We start from the raw sequence: 7,372 nt of genomic DNA, 5'->3' as shown, positions 1-7,372 counted from the left end.
ATATATATATATATATATATAACAGGTAGTCTAGCCAGTTGAGTAGGGTATACTTTTTGAGGTGTAATTAAACTGAAAAGTCTGTTATTTTGACTAGTTGGTTTTAAAGATCAATTCTACTTTTGCTTGCACAAGTGTCTTCCACCATAACTCTGGGCAGACCAAAGCCCTGTGAGTGGATTTAGTAGGCAGAAACAGGCCTGTCATCTGTTTGCATGTGTGTGTGTGTGTGTGTTTGCTTGTGTGTGCTTGTGTGTGTGCATGTATATGTTTGTATGTGTATCTGCTTGTATATGTTTTGTTCGTCCCCTACTACTGCTTGACAGTTGGTGTTGGTTTGTTTATGTATCCTGTAACTTAATGATTTGGCAAAAGAGACCAATAGAATAAGTACCAGGCTTTAAAAATATGTACAGGAGTTGACTAAAATTTTTCAAGGTGGTGCCCTAGCATGGCCACAGTCCAATGACTGAAGCAAGTAAAAAGATAAGGCACTTTGGGTCAGTGTACAATGGAAGACTGGCAAAATGAAATCATGACCAGCAAACTGGAAATGTAATTTCAAAGTTGTCACTTGACACAAAAGCTGTTTGTGTGGTAAACCTACTCCCCAGCTGCATTCTGTGGTTGAATAAAAGACAACAGACATACTCAACAACTTATTTAGTTATAAAATGTAATATTCTATTCCTGATCTCTATTTTAAATATAGCTTTTACGATTATGGCTTTGCTATTTCACACTGCATAAAAGTTTGAAATTGGGTACAACTTGTGTGACATCCCCGACTCTCTCTCTCTCTTTCTCTCTCTCTCTCTTTCTCTCTCTCTCTCTTTCTCTCTCTCTCTCTCTGTATGTGCAAATGTGTTTGTATATTTATATATATATATATATATATATATATATATATATATTCTAGTCTAATTATTTTTGTTTCCTTTTATTTGTTATGAAAAATAATAGAATACTGAAGAAATTACCAAATATGGCAAACTTCCAAAGATACAATTTCACAAATCTGTTTAACCTAGACATGTTAGCTTGGAGAAAGATATATAAAAACTGTAAATAGTTTGATTTCAAAATTGAGTTGTTATAAAACAACCCCCTTTGTCCATCTCTCACTAAATATGTGTGTATTGAATATCTTTCATCTTTTACTTGTTTTAGTCATTTGTCTGCAGCCATGCTGGGGCACCAACTTGTATTTAAAAATATCAATCCCAGAGCTTTTTTTCTTTTTTAATCCTAGTATATACATATTCAATCAGTCTCTTTTACTGAACTGCTAGTGTGAGTGTGTTGCTTTACCTGCACCTCTAGTAATGTTATTTTCTTCATTTCTTGATCTCTCTCTCTTTACATTGGTCAAACTGTACACTGCTTGACTGACCAGTTTGTGGAGCACTCCCGAGACATCAGAATGGTTCAAACAGTGGTTCTCAACTGGGGTCTACATGGCCCATGGGGTTCATATAAGATTTTATTGTTAAAATTTATCTGCAAAAAATTGGTTTTACTTTTACAATACACAAAATATTTTAACTTTTTTATACAATTCCTAAAAATATTTAATTAGAAAAATATTATAGGGTTTTTTAAACATCAAATGGCAAAGAGGGTCGATCTGAATAAAATAGGAATCAGAGGGGTCCATAGGCAAAAAATGGTTGAGAAACACTGGGTTGAAATGTCAAAAACTGTTGGAATAGAAGGATGGCAAAACCAACGGTTATAGGGGAAAAGGTAGAACTGAATGAAAAATACCTGAATAGGATTTTATAGGTAGTGTTTGGCTTGTAACTCCTGATGGAATTGTACTGTGACTTGCAGCATGTCTTGGGTTTTGTAAGTACCCATTCTTTTTCATAGCCAGTTTCTTCTGGAGAAAAGGAGAGTGACAGAAAATATGAGAGAGAGAAATTAACTCAGTACTGGATTGGTATTTTATTTATCATCTGTGAAAGGATAAAAGGAAAAAAATTATCTTACATCGATTCTGTCTAATGCTCTAAACTTTTCTGCTAGTTGCGTTCAGAGAGAGAGAGGAGGAGGAGGAGGAGGAAAGAAAAGAAAAGAATAAGTAGAAACTTAATATTGTGTTCTCAATGCAAGCAAAAGGTGTTGTGTGTTTTCTGGCAGCTGACAGGAAACAATGGCTTCAGATAGATAGGAGTAATTAACAATAGGAGTCCCAGAAAATAAAATCCATGAAAATGCTCAGTCAGTTCACAAAGAGGAGGGTGGCATTTTTTGTTACGTTAGCAATCTAATTAGTAGTGGAGGTGGTTTTTTTAGAAATCGTAGTTGTCAGAGAATAGAAAGAGCTGTTTCTTGTGATTGTGTGTGACATATAAATGTGGAGCTATGTGGTAGAGAGAGAGATGGGTACTGAATGTGGAAAATCTGCACATGTAGGCACAGATTCAGCTGTATAGTAAGCAATTTGCTTCCCAATCACATGGATTCCAGTTCAGTCCCACTGTGTGGTGCCTTGGGTAACTGTCTTCTAATGTAGACTTGGGCCAGCCAAAGTTTTGAGAATGGATTTTGTTGATACATGCATGTATGTGTCTCACCATCACTTGACACTGGTTTTGGTTTGTTAATGCTCCTATAACTTAGCAGTTCGGCAAATAGGTACTGGGTTCGATTTGTTCAACCAAAGCTCTTCAAAATGGTGTCCCAGCATGGCTTTAGTCCAATGACTTAAGCAAGTAAATGAAAAAAAAAAGCACTGGAAGGGCAATGCGTACCCTGCGCACACACAAGGATAAAATACAATTTAAATTAATAAATATATTCTCATACGAATTCATATTTCGACAAAATGACATCAAGAGTTATTTCCCCTGCTTATTGTTTATGCATATGTAATAAAGAAAAAAAAAAACATTTTGATTCACCTGTCCACCAGTTTTGAAGATAATCAAACCAAAATAATGAGTTCGAGCCACTCACCCAATGAGTATTTCTGCCAAATTTGGTGAAAATATGTTCAGCTGTTTTCCAGCAATTTTGCAAACACACAAACGTGCAACTACAATACCCTGCTTTCACTTAAGAGCACGAGGTAAAAATAAAAGATACTGTAAACAAATGAGCTGAGTATCATGCATTTATGTGAGGAATGTTAACCTGCTTGAAAAGCAAAGTGCAAGGGAACTGAGAGAGTGGCTGGTGCTTCAAAATGATCATTCGAAATGTATGGAGAGACCACTGTGAATATTTTCTATCTTTTATTTGTTTTAGTCATTAGACTGGCCATGCTGGGGCACCACCTCAAAGAATTTTGATTGAATGAATTGCCACTAGTACTTATTTTGTTTTAGGCCTGGTACTTCTATTGATCTCTTTTGGGAACGTAAACACACCAACACCAGTTGTCAAGCAGTGGTAGGAGAAAACACTCACACATGATGGATTTCTTTCAGTTTCTGTCTACTAAATCCATTGACATGGTTTTGGTTGACTCGAGGTTATAGCAGAAGGCACTTGCCCAAGGTGCCATACTGTGGGACTGAACCCAGAACCAGGTGGTTGGGAAGCAAACTTCTTACAGTCAAACACCTGTGCCTATATTGGATATGATGGTTGCTAAAAGTACTTTAAGCAGTTAGTAGAGGGCGTCTGTGGGAAATTGAAAGGCATACGAAGGAAGACTTCGTGAGATCAGATCTAAAGACTTGACAAACAAATGAAACAAAATGGCAGCATGCTACAAAGCTGACTCGTCCAACCCGTGTCAGTATAATAAAACAGTCATTAAATATTGATAATTACACACACACACACACACACACACACACACACACACGCACGCGCGTGTGTGTGTGTGCAAGCATTGCTCTTTCACATCCATTTTTCCAAGCTTGCATGGTGGGATGGGTTTTTATTGGAACAATTATTATGAAACGGGTTTGCAAAAAAAAAAAAACCTGTTTAACCTAGGCATATTAGCTTGTAACAAGAAAGATAAATAAAAAAAAAAGTCATAGTGATGTTGATTTCAAAAATTGAATTGTTAGCAGCCCAAGAACAATGTTATTCCATTAAACTTGTAATTTGGTTAACACTCACATACATTATTATATACAGTGGTGTCATTTAGTTTAAGGGCAAGAGTGCACTAATGAGTAAATGTTGATTATTTCTGTTTATTTACTCTTTTGCTTGTTTCAGTATATTGGACTGTGTCGATGCTGGAGCACCACCTTGAAGGGTTTAGTCAAACTAATCGACCCCAGTACTTATTTTTTGTTTTTAAGCCTCGTACTTATTCTGTTGGACTCCTTAGCCGAACTGCTCAGTTAAGGGGATGTAAACAAACCGATACTGGTTGGGTTGTCAAGCAGTGGTGGAGGACAAGCGCATACACAAAGGCACACATACACACACACTTATATATACAGTGGAGTTTCAGTTTCTGTTTTGCAAATCCACTCACAAGGCTTTGGTTGGTCTGATGCTGTAGCATCAGACACTTGCCCAAGGTGCCATGTAATGGGACTGAACCACACAGCCATGCCGTTACCTGTTTTATCACTTATAGTTCAGACTATATTAATTGAAAGAGGGTTTCATATTTTTATTTTGAATGAAAGTCTCAAAGGCACCAAAAATGAAAGTCACTTAACTCTAGTATTCATATTACTCTACCTAATGTAATGCTTATTTATTCACATTGTTTTGAATTAATCATGTATTATCTTATAGCTTCAAGATTTTGATGTGATAATTTATTTTCAGAATGACTTTGTAGGGTAAGTGTGAGAGGCTAAATCTAGCTGTTTTGGACACAAAACAAGTAGAATATTTGGGCTGAATATGGCCAGTTTAAATGCTAAAGGGTTAACTGAAGAACATTAAAGTAATTTTTTTTTCGACTGAAGGAAATGTTTATGTTAAACATTGGGGAAGAAGAAAATGTCAAGTTCTAATACTTGATTGGCTACTTGAAATGTTTCAAAAGTGAATCACATCTATGAAGCACTGAACTTCTAAGTTTAATGATCACTTTATCAGGAATTTTAAAAAAATTTGTTGCTTTATAACCATACAATTCATTTGGCTTTGTGCAGTTCCTTTGCAGAATAATCATGTTGAACGTTTTCCATAAGTTTCCTATTGGGACAAAATCTGTGGATTCTGCATTGACTAATACAGCTCTCAGATTTTCCTTCATTATTCCTGATTGTCTTGCTCGAAAATCAAAGACCATTCTATATAACTTTTGGTATATGGATGCAAATTTTGTACTGTAGTATTTGATCAGATGTATGAGAATAGCTCCTTCTCTAGATATGTAGCCTCAAACCATATATTACAGTCTCCATGATTAACCATTGGAGTCATGCATATTGGGTGAAATTCTTATCTTGTACAGCGTTTGAGAGTTTGACAGACACTTAGTCATCAGAATTGAATGAATAAAACTTCAACTCATTTGAATGCAAAGTTTTTGTCAAGTCTGACAACATTCAATTCTTATGCTAGAGAGAAAACTAAGTGTTGGCACCTTGGGTTTTAGAAGGAATGTATTCTATGTATTTCTATAACAACATTTATTTACCTGTTTTTTACTGGCAAGCAGTGATTGTGTCAGTTCATCCTTTCTGAGGATGGTCAGAACAGCAGTCAGTTTCATTGAAGATGTCCACAACATGGTAAGCAGTGGTTGCTGATTGTTCACCTTCAGCAAGCTATAGCTTGGAAAGTTGATATACAGCTTATTTTGTTGGGCCATAGAAACTTTTACATTTATTCATCATAAAAGGGTCTTTCACCATCATCATCATCATCATCATCATCATCATCATCATCATCATCATCATCATCATTTGATGTCCTCCATCCATGTTGGGATGGGTTGGGCAGTTTGACTAGAGCTGGCAAGTTGGGAGATTGCGCACCAAACTCTACTGTCTAATGCCAACCACTTCACTGTGTAGATTAGGTACTTTTTATGTGGCATCAGCAGCTGTGAGGTCACCAAGTAACTTGCAAAACAAGACCCCCTCAACTGAGTGGGGGAATAGTATTGAAGGAGGTGACTTTATATCAGGTGATGAAATTAAAGTATGAATAGACAGACAGAAACAGATGTCTTGCTGTAGAGAAGATATGTAGCTTCCCCATTAGGAAAGAGTTGGATCATATAATTTAGAGTATATCAAATATTAAAAATTTTTTTTTTATAAAATGATCTTTAATAAGTGACAATTTTTATAGCTTTAGAATACTAATAATAATTGCATCATGCTAATTAAAATTTTGTTTAAACTTCATATCATTTAACTACATAAAAATTTTCTCTTTGTATGTATATATATATATTTATATATATATAGAGAGAGAGATATAGAGCTTGATTCATAAGTGATTATTAAGTAAATGGAGATAATTAACTCTTTTTATCCATCAATATACTTGTCTTTAAACTAAGTGACACTACTATGTGTGTATTTTCTATCATGTCTTTGTCATAACAATTCAGAGTTAAAAAGAAAAATAACCTACTGCTGAGAGTTAAATCACGCAATCTCTTGCTATATCTGCCTGTCTGTCTCTCTGCTATTAATTAATTACGAACATAATACACAGACTAACAAATGCAAATGTGCATGTGTGCATATATATATATATATATATATATATGAAAGATGTGTACAAAATGATGATGTATAATTTTTAATGTTATTTTTGCTGCTGCAGCATTTTAGCTTTTGTGATCTCTAATAGTATGCATATAGTATTTTCACATAAGTTTCATAAAATGTACAAAATGTTTATTCATTGTTTTTAGTCTCCTGTGTTTGGATAATGTGTCAATTCACTGCAGCCGTTTCCAACGAATTTTTAACTGAATAATGGAAATATTACATCATTAGTAAAAAACCCATTTTCATCAGGTGAATACATGAACCAAAACATTCAAAAGCCAACAGCATACATTCATGATTCTATGACCCTTGCTGGTCACAGAATGAATTTGTTAGTACTGTAGGAGAAAATAAGGCAATGTCATGTGTAGGCAGGGGAGTAACAAAAATTTATAGCAATGAAGGAGGTTAGGGGATGGGGTAGGGAGGATCAGATAGTGAAGCATCTTACCCCCACATCTAAGATAGTTAGTTTCTTTTATCTTAATTAACTCCAATGAGTGGTTTTAGAGTTAAGTACAAAGAGTAAAGTCACCCAGTTATTTATATATTTACTTATTTAACCACCTTCTGTATGCTCCCTTTAAGGGGACATATAGAAGGCTCTTAAATATGTAATAAGTAATGTGTGTGCATGTATATGTCCCTATGTATATATATATATATATATATATATATATATATGTGTGTGTGTGTGTTCCTATATATAT

General features: G+C 34.9%; 1 protein-coding gene and 1 long non-coding RNA gene across 3 annotated transcripts in view; one reads left to right on the top strand and one right to left on the bottom strand.

Annotated features, from left to right (window-relative positions):
• The window catches only part of LOC128248909 (uncharacterized), a 17,994-nt gene extending 15,959 nt beyond the window's left edge, over nucleotides 1-2,035 (bottom strand). The window contains exons 1-2 of the long non-coding RNA XR_008265063.1: nucleotides 1,993-2,035; nucleotides 1,768-1,882 (exon numbers count right to left, since the gene is read on the bottom strand). This is a non-coding gene — a long non-coding RNA (uncharacterized LOC128248909). The remainder of the gene's footprint in view (nucleotides 1-1,767; nucleotides 1,883-1,992) is intronic.
• The window catches only part of LOC106880026 (WD repeat-containing protein 48), a 143,678-nt gene that overhangs the window by 45,033 nt on the left and 91,273 nt on the right, over nucleotides 1-7,372 (top strand). The window lies entirely within an intron of this gene.

Source organism: Octopus bimaculoides, chromosome 10 (assembly GCF_001194135.2).
Source record: "Octopus bimaculoides isolate UCB-OBI-ISO-001 chromosome 10, ASM119413v2, whole genome shotgun sequence".
In the NCBI taxonomy this organism is placed as follows: Eukaryota; Metazoa; Mollusca; class Cephalopoda; order Octopoda; family Octopodidae; genus Octopus; species Octopus bimaculoides.
Note: the sequence above shows the minus strand (reverse complement) of the source record. Positions and strands in the feature narration are given on the sequence as shown.